Source organism: Carassius gibelio, chromosome A15 (genome assembly GCF_023724105.1).
Source record: "Carassius gibelio isolate Cgi1373 ecotype wild population from Czech Republic chromosome A15, carGib1.2-hapl.c, whole genome shotgun sequence".
Lineage (NCBI taxonomy): Eukaryota > Metazoa > Chordata > Actinopteri > Cypriniformes > Cyprinidae > Carassius > Carassius gibelio.
Genome location: NC_068385.1, coordinates 19,657,073 through 19,675,587, shown reverse-complemented (window position 1 = coordinate 19,675,587; position 18,515 = coordinate 19,657,073). Strand labels below are relative to the sequence as shown.

The following is an 18,515-nucleotide window of genomic DNA, read 5'->3' as shown; positions in this document are numbered from 1 at the left end:
TGTGATCCTGCCCGAAATCAATCTTCTCTGCTACAGTGACTGCACGCTTTGTAAAGCAGCTTTCCCATTCATTTTCCCCATAGCCATTAATAAAAATTAAATAACATATCAGCGAGAGGTTTGATCACTGGAGAAAATTAACAAGAATTTTTTTCTTCTCCTGGACCTTGAGTGTTGCACATTATTGACCAGCAATCAGTGTGGACCAGCTTGAATGTGATTAAAATTATGACTTGGGCTGTAAGTCTGTAAACTTCATGACAAGCATAATGTAAGCATGCACATTCAGAAACAAGTGCTCATACAGTATGACACATTCATCTCTGGATTAGATGCCTGAGGGAAGTGTGCATGTGTTTTGCAACAAAGACCCAACCACTTAAGGAACTTCCTATTTAATCACAAATGGTTAGAATATATCCCACAAGGCCACAGCCTTGAAAGAAGCGCTGAGAACTGTCACGGACAGTCGATTAGCAGCAAGTCAGGCAAAGTTCAGAATGGCTTCCTTATAGCTATTATGGAGTTTGGGGGGAAAATGTAATTCCTGTATGCAGTACATTTACATGCCACAGCCATGTGTTTATATATTATTAAAACAAATTATAAAAATGTTATAATTTCAGGATTAGAGACATCAACATGTACCTTTACGCATTATGGGATTTTTTTTTTTTTTTTTTTTTTTTTGTAAAAAAAATTCTTACAATCAATATCTGAGTAGATGTGTTGTTTGTTTTCATGTAAATATGTGTCGAAGGGGAAAAAAAATATCAGGGCAACACAGTTATAACGAGTCAAAAGACAGGGATTTACAATCTACATTGTACAGTGATTGCAACTAGAACATTAAATATGAACAAATTCTGCTGACAAATTCCACTTCGATAGCACAAAAAAATGAAATATTGATAAAGTCTAAATGACTTCTGCCTAGTGTTTAAATATTTGTGAACACTTAATAAATGCTCTGAAATCATGAAAACCTGGTAATGATCTTCCACATTTACTGGCGATCTATTGTTTGAGAATACCATTTAATCTTCTTTAACAGACTGACCTCACTTGTATTTTCATACAAATAGAGATACAGTATTGTTCAAAATAATAGCAGTACAATGTGATACAGTATTGTTCAAAATAATAGCAGTACAATGTGACTAACCAGAATAATCAAGGTTTTTAGTATATTTTTTTATTGCTACGTGGCAAACAAGTTACCAGTAGGTTCAGTAGATTGTCAGAAAACAAACAAGACCCAGCATTCATGATATGCACGCTCTTAAGGCTGTGCAATTGGGCAATTAGTTGAAAGGGGTGTGTTCAAAAAAATAGCAGTGTCTACCTTTGACTGTACAAACTCAAAACTATTTTGTACAAACATTTTTTTTTTTCTGGGATTTAGCAATCCTGTGAATCACTAAACTAATATTTAGTTGTATGACCACAGTTTTTTAAAACTGCTTGACATCTGTGTGGCATGGAGTCAACCAACTTGTGGCACCTCTCAGCTGTTATTCCACTCCATGATGCTTTAACAACATTCCACAATTCATTCACATTTCTTGGTTTTGCTTCAGAAACAGCATTTTTGATATCACCCCACAAGTTCTCAATTGGATTAAGGTCTGGAGATTGGGCTGGCCACTCCATAACATTAATTTTGTTGGTTTGGAACCAAGACTTTGCCCGTTTACTAGTGTGTTTTGGGTCATTGTCTTGTTGAAACAACCATTTCAAGGGCATGTCCTCTTCAGCATAGGGCAACATGACCTCTTCAAGTATTTTAACATATGCAAACTGATCCATGATCCCTGGTATGCGATAAATAGGCCCAACACCATAGTAGGAGAAACATGCCCATATCATGATGCTTGCACCTCCATGCTTCACTGTCTTCACTGTGTACTGTGGCTTGAATTCAGAGTTTGGGGGTCGTCTCACAAACTGCCTGTGGCCCTTGGACCCAAAAAGAACAATTTTACTCTCATCAGTCCACAAAATGTTCCTCCATTTCTCTTTAGGCCAGTTGATGTGTTCTTTGGCAAATTGTAACCTCTTCTGCACATGCCTTTTTTTTTAACAGAGGGACTTTGCGGGGGATTCTTGAAAATAGATTAGCTTCACACAGACGTCTTCTAACTGTCACAGTACTTACAGGTAACTCCAGACTGTCTTTGATCATCCTGGAGGTGATCATTGGCTGAGCCTTTGCCATTCTGGTTATTCTTCTATCCATTTTGATGGTTGTCTTCCGTTTTCTTCCACGTCTCTCTGGTTTTGCTCTCCATTTTAAGGCATTGGAGATCATTTTAGCTGAACAGCCTATCATTTTTTGCACCTCTTTATAGGTTTTCCCCTCTCTAATCAACTTTTTAATCAAAGTACGCTGTTCTTCTGAACAATGTCTTGAACGACCCATTTTCCTCAGCTTTCAAATGCATGTTCAACAAGTGTTGGCTTCATCCTTAAATAGGGGCCACCTGATTCACACCTGTTTCTTCACAAAATTGATGACCTCAGTGATTGAATGCCACACTGCTATTTTTTTGAACACACCCCTTTCAACTAATTCAACTAATTGCCCAATTGCACAGCCTTAAGAGCGTGCATATCATGAATGCTGGGTCTCATTTGTTTTCTGAGAATCTACTGAACCTACTGGTAACTTGTTTGCCACGTAGCAATAAAAAAATATACGAAAAACCTTGATTATTCTGGTTAGTCACATTGTACTGCTATTATTTTGAACAATACTGTATGTATGAATACAGTATGCACATAAATTTTGTGCATATGTTTGTTTGCGAATCCTCTGAAAACAGAACTGGAATTGGAACCAAAGCACCAACGGAGATGACCGAGTTTCTCACACAAAACCACAGAGAGACTCATTTATCAATAAATGGAATGACTTTTTCATATAAAAACATATTTATAGACAAAATTCACATGGGAGAAATAAAAATAAACTCATCTGCACTTTTTGTATAGCTGAACTTAATCAGCATGAAATATAAGCTAGCACGAAATATACAGAGGGTATAGAAATCCCACCTTAAAAAATAGTCACATTTTGTTGCTTTGGAGCCTGAAATGAAGACGGACACAGTTTTTGTTTTATCCAGCTGTATTTTATATACAGTACTTCAAAGTGTCAAAAGTTTGGAAACCTTATGATTTGTGAATGTTTTGGTACTCAGTTATTAATAATGGTTCTTCTTACTATCATTGTTGATAAAAAAAAAAAAAATAAAAAAAAATCAACTATCAACAGTAATTGCTGCTTACTATATTGTAGAAAGCACCCCCCCCCCCTCCATTTTTTTCTTCCCAGTATTCTTTGTTGAATAGAAAGTTCAAAAGAACATTTTTTTAAAACTGAATTTTCTGTAACATTATAAAAGTTTATTTTTTCTTTTTTTTTGTTACTGTCCCTTTTGATCAATTAAATGAATATTTGCTAAATAAAATATAAATTTCTATTAAACACAAACACTGAAAACATTTGAATGTAAGTATATTATGGTTTCTGCATAAATACTCAGCAGCACAACTGTTTTCAACACTGATAATAATCAGAAGTTTCTTGATCAGCAAATCAGCGTATTAGAATGATTTCTGAAGATCATGTGACACTGAAGACTGCGAAATATGCAAAAAATTCAGCTGCGCATCACAGGAATAAATTACATTTTACAATATATTTACATATACAAACACGATTCCAAAAAAGTTGGGACACTGTACAAATTGTCAGTAAAAAAGGAATGGAATAATTTACAAATCTCATAAACTTATATTTTATTCACAATAGAATATAGATAACATATCAAATGTTGAAAGTGAGACATTTTGAAATGTCATGTCAAATATTGGCTCATTTTGGATTTCATTTCAAGTTAAATGTACGTATAAGGAATAGCTGGAGGACCAGTTTGCAACTTATTAGTTCAATTGGCAACATGATTAGCTATAAAAAGAGCCTCTCAGAGTGGCAGTGTCTATCAGAAGTCAAGATGGGCAGAGGATCACCAATTCCCCCAATGCTGCGGCGAAAAATAGTGGAGCAGTATCAGAGAAGTTATCATCATCTACAGTGCATAATATCAACCAAAGATTCAGAGAATCTGGAACAATCTCTGTGTGTAAGGGTCAAGGCCGGAAAACCATACTGGATGCTGTGATCTCCGGTTCTTAGAAGGCACTGCATCACATACAGGAATGATACTGTAGGGCTGGGCGATAAATCGATTTTATCGATTAACGTTAAGGGCAATTTGTTTTTAATGAAAATCGATTTTCTCTTTAACTTCCACCACCGGCTCTCTCCTTAGGCTTCCGTAGTTCAGAGTGGGCTCGCCCTCCCCCCGCTTTCCTTACAGCCGCACACAAACAACATGGCAGTTAACAGCGCAGAGCTCGTTCCAAAGAAAGGCACCGTTTCATCCGTTGTTTGGAATTGGTTTGCTTTTTTAGTGTCAGACACAGAACAAATAACGCCACATTGCAAAGTGTGTTTAAAAGCCGTTGCTTCCAAAGGTAGCAGCACAACAAATTTATTCCAGCATCTTAAACAGAGGCATGCAGCCGAGTGAGAGGTGTGTGCCTCTCAACGAAGAGAACAAGAACGCAGTTCACACACACCCGCAAAAAAACAAACTAAAATCTCAGAAAGATTTTCGAATTGTAACCCCTATGACAAGAAAGGGCCCCGGTGGAAAGCAATCACGGATTCAGTGGCGAAATATATAGCAAAAGATATGGTGCCCATATACACTGTGGAAAAGCCAGGGGTTTATTGACATGATTAAAGTTCTCGAACCTAGGTATGTGCTACCAAACCGGACAATATTTTGCTGAAGTTGCCTTGCCTCACCTGTACAACAGTACTCGTGAAAAGATCGCTAGAGAGCTGGAGGGGGTGTCGTTTTACTCCACCACAACGGACCTGTGGTCGAGTCGAACGATGCAGCCCTATATGAGTTTAACTGTGCATTTTATTGAAAACTGGACTCTGCGAAGCATCTGCCTTCAGACTGACAAGCTGAGTCATATCGCATTAATATCGCGGACATATCGCCTGCGATATTAATGCGATATGGCTCAGCTTGTCAGTTAACTACGGCTCTTTGGAGTGGATGCCGCTCCATCTGAAAGCAGGTGATGGCGATTTACTACTAATCAAGGAACAGGCTTTACTAACGAGATGCGCCTAATAAGGTCATGTGAAATATCGCCCAGCCCTATTAATAACGTGGAAATGTGAAAAAGACTTGTTTTGACACTGACCAATAGTGAAACTAAAAATTATTTTCTTTATTTATTTATTGTACAGAGAATGGTGTGAAGGACCCACGAATCGATCGTGCCATTGGGGTTTGTAAAAAGGTGGTTGCTACATTTTCCTATAGTTGGAAAAAAAGACTAGAGATGGGTGAAGTACAGGCTGAGCTTGGTCTACCCACTCATCAGCTGGTAACTGAGTCCCTGACCAGATGGGGTTCACGGCAAAAAATGATAGAGAGATTTCTCGAACAGGAGAAGGCCATAGTCCGTGTCCTGGGGTCCGACAAGAAAAGCCGTCATCTTGTGCCCACTTGGCAAGATATTGAGGTTTTAGAGTCTGTAAATAAAGCTTTCAAGCCACTCCAAGATTTTACAGACGCCCTGTCCGGGGAGGTTTATGTCAGTGTCTCCTACATTAAACCGGTGCTGCATTTGTTCAAAACCAATCTCCTACAGCCAGAGGAGGAAGACACTGAACTCACTAAAACAATAAAAAGAAACATAATGCAGTACCTTGATGACAAATACAGTGACCCTGTGAAGAACATGTCCTCACTTATGGAACGTACAACCTACATTGACCCAGACAAGGTGGAACAAGTCAAGAAAAGAGCTGTCACTGAGCTGATATCTCTGAGTCTGCCTGCTGAAAAAAGTACACCACAGCAGCCTGGTCCAGCAGTCCAGGTGAGCCAAGGAGAAGCACAGCCTCCGCCCAATAAGAAAATGACTTTAGCTGCTTTCTTCAAGAAGAATGTGCCAGAGTCATCTTCTCACCAATCAGAGGCAGTGAAAGTAGAGACAGAGCTGGCAACTTACCTACTGACCCCTGAGGTAGACCCAGACACTGATCCACTTCAGTGGTGGAAACATCATGAACCAAACTTCCCAAGGCTCAGTAATCTGGCCCAAAAACACTTGTCTGTCCCTGCTACAAGTGCCCCATCAGAGAGGCTTTTCAGTGTGGGAGGGGGCATTGTTACATGTAACTGGGCATGCCTCAAGCCAGAGATAGTAGACTTCCTGGCTAAAAATGCATAAAAGAAGAATGTTGAAACTAAAGTAATGGATGCAGATGTTTCATTTTGTTTACAATTTCAGGGATTCAGGAAAACTGTTTAAAGTTTTGTTTGCACTTTATGAATACCACTGTGACAAGTATGTATTTTTGTATCTAATTTTGTCATTTTTGTTACATTTATTTAACCAAAAGTGTTTTATCAAAGAGGGACACACAATTTAATTTTTTATTTATATTTTAATTTATTTTGAAGGTGCATTGTGCCACTGTAAGTTTGAAGTTATTATAAAACTGATAAGCTTCATTTTCACTGTTTACAATGGCAGTGCGTGCCATCTCGTTTACAAGCATGTTTTGAGGCTTGTTTCCTGTTACACTTATGCACAAAGGGGAAATTTTGATTAAACTGCATAAGCGAAAATCAGAACAAAATAAATTTGTTTTGAGCAATTTATTTGTCAGTTGTAGTTTGTTTTTAAATTAAATAAATAAAAAAAACGATTAAAATCGAAAATCGGGTTTGGTGTGAAAAATTCAGAGATTTTTTTTTTTTAAGCCATATCGCCCAGCCCTATGCTACTCTAATGGAAATCATAACACGGGCTCAGGAATACTTCCAGAAAACACTGTTGGTGAACACAATCCACTGTGCCATTCGCTGTTGCCGGCTAAAACTCTATAGGTCAAAAAAGAAGAAATATCTAAACATGATCCAGAAGCACAGGTGCTTTCTCTGGGCCAAGGCTCATTTAAAATGAACTGTGGCAAAGTGGAAAACTGTTCTGTGGTCAGATGAATCAAAATTTGAAGTTATTTTTGGAAAACTGGGACACCATGTCATCCGGACAAAAGAGGACAAGGACAACCCAAGTTGTTATCAGTGCTCAGTTCAGAAGCCTGCATCTCTGATGGTATGGGGTTTCATGAGTGTGTGTGTCATGAGCAGCTTACACATCTGGAAAGATGAGCTCCATCAATGCTGAAAGGTTTATCCAAGTTCTAGAACAACATATGCTCCCATCCAGACGTAGTCTCTTTTTCAGGGAAGACCTTGCATTTTCCAACAGGACAATGCCAGACCACATACTGAATCAATAACAACATCATGGCTGTTAGAAGAATGATCCTGGTACTGAAATGGCCAGCCTGCAGTCCAGATCTTTCACCATAGAAAACATTTGGTGCATCATAAAGAGAAAGATGTGACAAACGAAGACCTAAGACAGTTGAGAAACTAGAAGCCTGTATTAGACAAGAATGGGACAATATTCCTATTGCTAAACTTGAGCAACTTGTCTCCTCAGTCCCCAGACGTTTGCAGACTGTTATAAAAAGAAGAGGGGATGACACACTGTGGTTAACATGGCCTTGTCCCAACTTCTTTGAGATGTGTTGATGCCATGAAATTTAAAAATCAACTTATTTTTCTCGTAAAATGACACATTTTCTCAGTTAAACATTTGATATGTCATCTATGTTGTATTCTGAATAAAATACTGACATTTGAAAATTCCACATCATTGAATTCTGTTTATATTCACAATTTGTACAGATTCCCAACTTTTTTTTACAAACAGTTTGTAAAACTGTAATATTTCAAAATTTTTGTGTTTTTACTAAATTGATCAATTGAGACTTCATTAAACAAATGTAAAAATCATAATGTTTCCAGACTTTTCCCAAGTACCGTAAAACTTACATAAGTACTTATATTATTTTATAGGAAAATCATTTCTCCCTCCAGGCTTCTGTATGAAGATCCAATCACATGCAGAGAGCGAGAGACCCACAGAAAGACTAAAGGCACCTTCAGCAATTTTATGAAAATATTTAATCGTGCCCTTGAACGCTTGCCATGCGTGAACATGCTGTTGGTAGATGGCACAAGCTTCTCTTTGTTGCCGGATGTGGGAAAAACATCTAATAGATGCTAAAATAAGAACAGGAAGGAAGCAGGGGGTGGGGTGACAGCGGGGGAGGACGAGAGAGTGGGAGTGAGAGAGGAATGTTCTCTATTCACTCCATTCTCTCTCTCCACACACACTCAAGAGTCTGTACAAACACTATGGGTTGAATGTACTGTAGCATTGCACTTATTTACCGTATGAGCAGCAGATACAGGATTTTGAAACTTTAACAAGCTTTATGATTCATTTAGCCGCCGCTGATCCTCATGCACAGACTCCCAGACTCTTTGCACTGCCTCCTCCTCACACATTTAAGAGGCCTGACAGATACTAGACAGAACAAGTTCTTCTTTTTGATGAGTCAACAAGTCAAACTGACACGGCGCTGTAGCCGAAGAGGCCCAGGGCAGAACACACTCGTTTATCACTGTGCACACACTTCTGGTGCTGATCTGAGAACAGCACCGACACAGACTCAAACACAATGTACCTGGAAAGGTTATTAATACAGAGTGATTAGTGCTGGACGGAAAAGTGTGGAGCGAGACTACACGCTTACAACACTTTACACTGGTGCTACCATGGTAAGTGACATCACATGCTAATACCAAGGTATTTACATGTACACCAAGGTACATTAAAGAATTACCATCTTATATATTATGGTATTACCAGGGTACATTTCAGTTACTGTTTTTATCAAATAAAATAGGTCCATACCAAATTATATACTATAGTAGGCTATATATACAGTGGGTATAAGAAAGAATCATCCAACTTTAAAATGATCACATTTTGTTGCTTTGCTCAGTGAATCTGTTTTGTGTGTGTGTTATATGTTACATGTTGTGTTATATTTTTCACTTGGGTGTTATAAGTCTCACTGAGTGAATACAGCTGAATAAAACAAAAACTGTGTCCATCCATTTCATGCTGCAAAGCAACTAAATGTGATTATTCAATGTGATTTATTAAAGACTGTTTTCTGTACCCCCTGTGCCTTCTAGTATAGCTATTGTTAGCAGTACCATATCTCAAAATAAATAATGGAAATGCCATGTTATATTTTGTAAGTAAGTTCATTCACAATAACCCTTGCAAACAAATTACTATTATTACTATAAAAATATTTTTCATAGGAAGAAATGTAGAAATACCATAGTTTACTAATACAAGTACATACTACCTCTTGAAGCTCATCAAGAGAATGCCAAGAGTGTGCAAAGCAGTAATTAAAGCAAAAGGTGGCTACTTTGAAGAACCTACAATATGACATATTTTCAGTTGTTTCACACTTTTTTGTTATGTATATAATTCCACATGTGTTAATTCATAGTTTTGATGCCATCAGTGTGAATCTACAATTTTCATAGTCATGAAAATAAAGAAAACTCTTTGAATGAGAAGTTGTGTCCAATCTTTGTGTCTGTACTATATATATATATGGTACCATGGCAAAAGCATCTATATCATTTGATATTTTCACTCAGCTACAGTACCAGCACAATCTCTTCTGGAAAGCACACATGCAGCTTATATGTGAATAATGGGAGGTTGTGAAATACAGATTTTGGTTCAGTCTGAGGAGGTGGAGAAGAGCAATGAAACAGAGCGCAGTCAGGTGTGTTCTTCCGCTGAGCTGCAGTGAAACAGTGCTGGACTGTGTTTCTGAGAGGGAGACTGAGGGCACCCGGCGCCAGGAATCAGATCTGACAGGAGCCAAGACTGTCACCTCACAAAACAAACACCAGTCCTGAGCCTACACACTCCACATTTCTCTTTCTTGCTCTTTAAGGTTTTTTATTTTTATTTTATTTATTTAATTATATATATATATATATATTTTTTTTTTTTTTTTTTTTTTTTTTTTTTTCTGCACATTGTTTGACATTATTTTGAATTTAATTAAACATTTTCCACCCCCAAACTCTCATTTTAGTTAATGACTTTCCAAAAATTATGTATTTATAATTATTTTAAGCATAAAATGTTCATACATAATTATGGCATGTCAAAATACCTTTAATTTTTGCTTATTTAAAAAAAAAAAAAATTAAAAAAAAAAATTGTTCTACGGCAATTTTGCTGTAAAAGTACTCTAAATCTTGTTTTCACGTTTGATATGTAGGGTGAAATGTGACTTACATATTCACCACCATTGCTTCATTTTAAACAAACGTGCCTGAGTTCACATATTTAATAAAAATCCACATCTTAATATATTAGGACATTCTTGTGAAAAGCGGTGTTGAATAAATGTGGTTTGAACATCCTGTAAAAGACAGGAAATAGGTTGTGCAACTTTTACATTATCCAGTCATCTGATCCTTTATTTGAATTCAGTCTTGATACATGGCCAGTGACTCATATAAAACCATTGTATGATTCTGCACACTTGAAATTAAGCAATAACTGAATTAAGCAATAACACATGAGATATCTGTATGTTATGTGAAAATATGACAAAAATAATAATGTGAGTACTGCTTGTCTATGAAAAAACAACAACAACAAAACATCCAAGATGATTGGTGTGATTGCCAGGGTACTGCTGTTAATGTTCTGAGTGATTTATAGTGTGGTGCTTTGCAGTTGCAAGGGTTTTCTGGCTCGCATTTCTTAGAAAAGTGACGTCACACATCTCCTGAACGAGATGCATGATTTGAGGTATCATTCATGTTCATAGCCCAAACAGCACAGGATGGGTAAGAAAAAAGTTAGAACTTTAGGGTTATTACCGTATTTTCCGGACAATAAGTCACACTTTTTTTCATAATTTGGCTGGTCCTGCGACTTATAGTCAGGTGCAACTTATTTATCAAAATTAATTTGACATGAACCAAGAGAAATAAACCAAGAGAAAACATTACCGTCTACAGCCATGAGAGGGCTGTAGACGGTAATGTTTCTCTTGGTTCTTTGTTCTAAATAAATGCGACTTATAGTTAGGTGCGACTTATAGTCCGAAAAATCCGGTAGATTGCTCAAATCCCAAAGCCTAATCATGAGCAGTAGCAGTAGTTATGGCTGGGCAGTTTGAATAAAGTGTCTATCATTAGAGATTTTGCTATATATCGTGTACTCTGCAGTATGCAAATATATCTGCGTAACATACTGCTTAAACGTTATATTCCCCATTGAGTAATAAGGAAACATGCATGAATGAGAATATAAAGAGTGACCCAATCTTGATCGAGTTATTAAGTGCAATATGCAATGAAAAAGAACACTGTGCTCGCACTGACTGACCAGAGTTGGGTATAACACGTTACTGTAATCGAATTACTTTTTCTGGTAACACAGTACTGTAACAAATTACATTTTAAATATATCTAATTTAATTACAGTTACTAAAGTCAATATAATTAAGTTACAAATGTAGTTAAGAAAAAAAAAGAAAAGCCTTTTAAATTCACTTTTTCCGCGGGGTAGATGGAGGTGGAGGTGTCGGTGTGATCACCTGCATTTTTTCCTGACAACAATGAAAATAACTTTAAATGCTCTGCCATTTGTGATTGTACATATATGTGTAATATATAATCTGAATCTGTGAAGAGTCTACTTTTATTTGTGTACACTCACAATATCACCAAAAGATTGTGGTTTTGTAAAATAAAGAAAACAAACAGGATGCACTTTCAGCTGTTACAGTCTCCACGACATTCTTTCTGAAACGCGTCAGAAAGTGCTTCTCTCAGACAGGATGCGATCGCGTATTTGGGACATGCATGATGTTTAATAAGCTTATCAAGTAGAATAAGCAGTGAAAAAGCTCAATGAGCTGCTCGCAATGATTAGTGTGCACACTAAAAGCCCCTGTCACACAGCATGTGATCGCAAAAACTGATCTCTTTCTGTTTTTATTGTGCTTAAATGGTCAAATATGCACACAGTAATAACATAATGCCCGTCGTGTGGAGTATTCAAGTAAACACAGTTGGTTATGTGTTTATTATGTGTAAATGTAAGCAGTTGGGTGAAAACTGGATGTATTTGAGTACATTGGGTATGTGCAGTCGGTCTTAAAGGGACAGGAGCCTTATTTACCTGCTGCTGTCTGTCATTATTAATGCTAATAATGTTTGATTGATAAATTGAAAACTATGCAGTGTTTTATTCATACACTATTCAGGTTCTGTAATATTTCTTAAATCAATCTAACCCACTCTAGCTGAATAAATTTAAAGTCTATTTCATATTTATTTGTTCTGTTGTACTTGTAAATTGCTTTTTTTTTCTTACATTTTTATAACAAAAAATAAAATAAAAACAGCTATATCGAGGTATATATCGTTATCGGGAAATAAAATGTCTCATACCGTGAAATAAGATTTTGGTCCTCAGTAGTAGTGATGCCTTCCTTAGTAAACACTACCAATGAAACCTCACAGGGCTCACAGACATGTCATAGAGCTGAGCTGGATATTTAATAACGAAGTAAATTTACATGTCAAATTTGGAAAGTCACACAATGGTTTGACTCCGTGTGATCACAATTTTCTTGTAATGACTTTGAAATGAATTATATAATGTATTCCCACAAAGTATCATGAGGATATCAGCAGAGCAGTGCCAAAGCAGGGTCATGCTACATCGAGCATTCTTTAGTCAGCATACACTCTAAAAAACGCTGGGTTGTTTTTTCAACCCAACTGCTGGGTTGAAGCCGTTGGATAGGACTTTGGGATGTTTTAACCCAAGTTTGGGTTGAAAATAACTCTCTTTTTTAACCCAGCGGGGTGGGTTGAGGACGCGGACGTGAAGGAGAGCACGCACGTCACGTCAAAATCGTACGTCTCCAGTGCGAGCAGCCGCCATTTTCTCAGCGTGATAGAAGTGAGAAGCGAGTGAAAGACTATGGTAAGTAACGTTAAATATTCAAAATGTAAAGTTATATTTTATTGTTTACCCGGTTGTATGAAAGGCGGAAGGTTTTATGAAAGGCGGAAACAAAGGAGCTTAACGTTATATATATATAAAAAAAAACGGACGCGGTTTTCGCCTCTGACAGGTCTTAACTGCCTCATGTAACCTTACTGAACGGAGGATGTACTTTTAATATAACGTCTGTGAATGTATTTTGTCATATTTACATAATATTTTACATTATCTGTTCTCTTTGAGGCGTTAACAGACGGTTATGGTCACGGTTACGCTCATGTGAATTTGTCTTTTTTTTTCGCGGTTAAACTGAATGTATGTTTGTCTCCTAAAGGAAACGGCATTGTGTAGTAAAGACTAGCATAATTATTTTGAGGCTGTTGAAGTGGTAACTGTTAAAAGTATGTTTTACATGTAATATTTCAGACTTGTGGAGCTCCGGTCTTCATTGTCCTCGCGCCGAGAGTTAAAGACACAGAAGCTGTTTGTGTGAGGAGTCACAGACCTGTGTGAGGATGAGGAGGAGGTGTTCTTCTGAAGAGAGGGACAGACGGTTTAAGGAGAGTAAACTTCAGAATAACATCAAGTTATCTTTATTTTTACTAAGACTAAAATAATGTGTGTGTTTTTTTTTAGATGTTGAAATCCAGAGACAAGATAACTTCATTCTTTTGAGACTGATGTAAGTTAAATTATTATTACTTTTTTTTTTTAGAAAATTAATGTTTCTGTTGTGTCCTGCCTGTTAACTTCACATTTTGGTAACACTTTAGAATAAGGTTCCATTAGTTAATGTTAGTTAATGTATTAATTAACATGAACAAACAATGAATAATACATTTATTACTGTATTTATTCATATTCGTTAATGTTAGTTAATGAAAATACAGTTATTCATTGTTAGTTCATGGTAATTCACAGTGCATTAACTAATGTTAACAAGCACAACTTTTGATTTAAATAATGCATTAGTAAATGTTGAAGTTAACATGAACTAAGACTTATAAATGCTGTAGAAGGATTGTTCTTGCTTAGTTCATGTTAACGAAGGTAGTGAACTAACATTAACTAATGGAACCTTATTCTAAAGTGTTGCCCACATTTTGATGCAAAAACAGTGTGATTTTATATATGTATGTATATGTTAATATTTTATTGAAACCATTGATGCCCCTCTTTGCAGAACTCAAACTAACTGGAGTTAAGGACACAGAAGTCTGCTTGTGTGAGGAGGTGGTTTTCTCAGCTTCTTCTGAAGAGAGGGAAAGATTGTTTAAGGCAAGTAAACTTCATAATTTCATGTTATCAGTTGTTGTTTTTTTACTAAGAGTAAAATAATGTTTGTTTTTTGTTTTTGTAGGTGTTAAAAGCAAGAGACATGGGAGAGCATCATTCCTTTGAGATTTTATGTAAGTTATTTTTAGAAAATAAATTTTTCTGTTGTCTCCTGCCAGTTTACTTCACATTTTGATGCAACAACAGTGTGATTACGTGCTCATTTCATTAAGACCATTGATGTCTGTGTTTTTTATTGCAGAACTCAAACAACTTTGGCGTTGTCTGATTTGGAGAGTCATTATTCTTGGTCTTCGCTCTTAGAGGTAAAGTTCACACAAAGAATCATTTACTTGCCCTCAAGTCATTCCAAACCTATAAGACTTTTGTCTGTCTTTACAACATAAATTAATATATTTTTAGTTTTCTCATAATATTTGTTAATCCATTTATAGTTTAGATAATCAGTATTTTCAAGCTTCATAAATATAGAGTTATTGTAGAAGTAAATTCTGATATTTATATATGAATACATCTTAAATTATATGATAGCAAACATGTATGTTCAAAATAAAATACTGCTCTCCCAGACCAGCAATGGAGGACACAAAAAGAGAATATTAAATATATTCATACGTTTTCCAAAAAATGAGCAGAGTTTGTATGAGTCTGGAAAAACATGGGGAGAGTAAATTATAAACATTTTAATTATTTGTTGAACTAACGGTTTGAAGAGCAGCCCTCCATGTACATGAATATTGTGAGGTATGTGAATGTCATGTCTGTTTTAATGTTTCAGTAAAGAAGCTTTCTGAAAGCAATATTTATTCAAACAATATCGCATGTCCTCACACTAGTGCTGCCATTAAAGCATTCTGGAGCGCTGTGGTGGACTGAGACATTAAACAACCGCACAAAGTGTTGAAACTTTAAAACCGATTATTTACCTATCCTTACGGATGTGAATACACCTCTACCTGAAAATGGATAGTTTAATTAAATGTTTAATTTTTTCAAATGTGTTTCTCTTAGGCCACTGATGAAGAACAGGCGGTGACTAGGATGAATGCTGGTCAGAGAGGAGAATCTTCTTTCCCCTAAACAGCAGTGGTTTTAAAGGAGGACGCTGCCCTGGATGATGTAGAAGATGTCACATGCTGTGCTGATGGGGTTTCTTAATGACTCCATCAGTTATGCTAAAGAGATCATGAAAATTGACCGTTATGCATGATCTGTATTCATGGACTATGAAACAAACTGTAAGTGTATAATTTGTAAAAAAAAAAAAAAAGTTAAATGCTTTTTCTGTGTTGTTTAGTAGAAGAGTTTACACTCTGTCATTCATACATCTGCTCACATTCTTTCACACACACACACACACACACACATGCGTCTGTTAAAGGTTATAATATCAAAGTTAATGTTGTGATTTATTTGTGTACTGTCATGCCAGAATAGTTGGAAAAAAACCTAACTAATTGTAAATTTATTGTATGTGTTTTCGTATATTTTTATACAATATATACAATTGAACAAAGTCCAATTTGATCTTAAGTTATATTCATCAAATGTTCAATGCTTTATGAACTCTGTAGCTGTTAATGCCATCCTTTTCTGCATTTCTTCTTACATGTTACTTTTTGACTTTTCTCTTGTTTTTAATAAATATTTTCCTTTTGGTAATTATTATTTGTGTGTAAAAGTGATATTTAAAATGAACAACATTTGTAGGTTTAATGCCTAGCTCAATTTGGGTTAATTTTAACGTAGAAATGCATTGTTTCCCCTCATGGCTGCACTCGAGTGCGAGTTTATGTTCTGCCAGCAGGAGGCGCTAAGAGCGGGAGGTAGGTTTCTCCGGTAACGGCTGCAGAGCGGTGCTGAGCTCACAAACGCTGCCTTATCAAGCACATGCGAAATGATATCGAACATTTTCTAAATACAGTAGTTTTCCTTCTGAAATACAGTGATAAAAAAACACCCGCTCTGTTTTTTTAAACCCTGCAATATAGTCATTTTAAACCATAAAAAAGGCAACCCAGCAGGCTGGGTTAAATATGATAACCCAACTGGTTGGGTTAAAACAACCCAGCGCTGGGTTCGTCCCTTTTTGACCCAGCGCTGGGTTGTCAAAATAACCCAAATTGGGTTGTTTTCAACCCAGCAGTTTTTAGAGTGTATCATTCTGAAGGGAGCGGGAAAATGCTATCACTGTTTAGGCTTCTAAGAATGTGAGATACAAAGTGGAGATGCTTAAGATTTTTTTTTTGCCCTACACACTTCTGGCATGCTAAAACGGGCAACAAAGTGAAACACACACACACACACACGAACACACACATACATACATACACACATACATATATATATATATATATATATATATCTCCTAGATGCAACCAACAGAACAAATTAACAAATCTTATGAATGCCCAAATGTATTTGGCAGCAAGTCAACAGCTGAGAACTGTTGCATAAAAGAACAGCTGCATAAAATTCAGAGACGACAAACAAACATGCCCTTAAATTTACCTTTCTGCATTTGCACAAAGACCTTTTATGATTTTTATGATACCTTTTTGGACCTTGACAGTCCCTGCTCTAGTCTACTTTTTTAATTGTATGGAAAAAGAGCAGCTAGGTCATTCTGTTAAATCTCTTACGTTTTTGTTTCACATAAGGAACAAAGTCATTTGGATTTTGAAAAACATTCAGGTGAGTATTGTTATGTATTTTTTTATTCTTTTTTTTTTTTTTCTAAAGGCTAATTTCCTGGATGAACTATCCCTTTAACCCTAGAACATGTTTGGGGCACCTGATACACCTGCACTTTTCTTTGTTTTTCAGACCTGTTCTAGCAGTCAGCATCAAGTGCCATATATCATTAAAAACAGGAGAACTTGAAGTTTAAGTCTAACTAATTTAAAGTCCTAATTTTCATTTTGTTTTCTCTAAGAATTAATGAAATTACAAAATTTTAATAGAAACACAAGCAACAATTGTTTGTTTTTTGTTTTTTTACTGTGTACTCAAACAGAAACTCCTAAAGTTTGGATATTTTTCTTTATAAAGTTAGTGTTTTTCACTTCCAAATAAAATTTTGCAAATTATAGACATTTATTACAAGATTGTTATCTGCACTTTTATGTGAAAAACAGGCCTATTTTGTTGACTAACAATAGAGATGTGTCCAAAAACATGAAGGAACCAAACAAAAAATTAAATATATATATATATATTTTTTTTGTTCAGAGAAATATATTTTCAATACGAGTATGAACAATAAACACAAACCATGCAGCAAGTAGTAAAAACAATTGCACAAATTGTCTCCTGCAACAATACAATTGATTCACAAATTACACACAAAATGAGTGAGAAACTTCAGAGTGAATTTTTTTAGAAAATTATCTTTATGAACTATACAAGAATTATTTACTCCATATACATAATATAAATGATCGATCCACTGGCTGTAATCTGCTTCATAATTGATTTTACCGGGACATCACCTAGTGACGCGAAGTCATAAATTCCAGTGCTTTATCAGACATGTACCAGTGTTTCATCATTGTTTTTCGTTTGTTTAATGTCTAAGTACTCTGTCGTGTGTTTTTCTGAGCTTTTTCCAGAAAGTTTTCTCATGCATAAAGCCAATGGTCATATGTGTTTGTTTTCATGCACGCACAACAGCCTTCACAGCACAAAAATCCAGAGTGAAATTAACTCTGCTGGGACTACATGTGAGACCACACTCAAGAGTGTGAAAGTGTTAAAATAGGAGTGTTAAATTAACACTGAAGCAGAGTTAAAGTTAATGAGATAATTAAGTGATTAATTGAGGGATGATTGACCATTATTGACTAGAGCTGATGTTAACATGCAGAGTCAACAAAGATGAAATCACTATTTTATGTCACCATTATAGTGGTCAGTGTTTGCTTTAGTTGGGCTCTTGAGCCTTAGATTTTAAAATCAGATTTGGTTTGGCTGTTGCAAAATGAATTGTAACAAATAGACAAGAAAAAATCAAAACATGGGCATTTGACATGAATCACCAAACCACCATTAATTAAAGCCTAAACAGATTTGATTGACCTCATTGATTATACTAACCCTGTGATTGTACAGCACCAGTTATT

At 36.0% G+C, this 18,515-nt stretch overlaps 1 protein-coding gene and 1 long non-coding RNA gene across 2 annotated transcripts in view; one reads left to right on the top strand and one right to left on the bottom strand.

Moving 5' to 3' along the window:
• Positions 1–18,515, bottom strand: part of LOC128028691 (mastermind-like protein 2) — an 89,680-nt gene that overhangs the window by 53,641 nt on the left and 17,524 nt on the right. The window lies entirely within an intron of this gene.
• Positions 14,485–16,062, top strand: LOC128028747 (uncharacterized). Its single transcript, XR_008187247.1, has 2 exons — positions 14,485–14,699; positions 15,406–16,062. It is a non-coding gene; the product is annotated as an uncharacterized LOC128028747 (long non-coding RNA).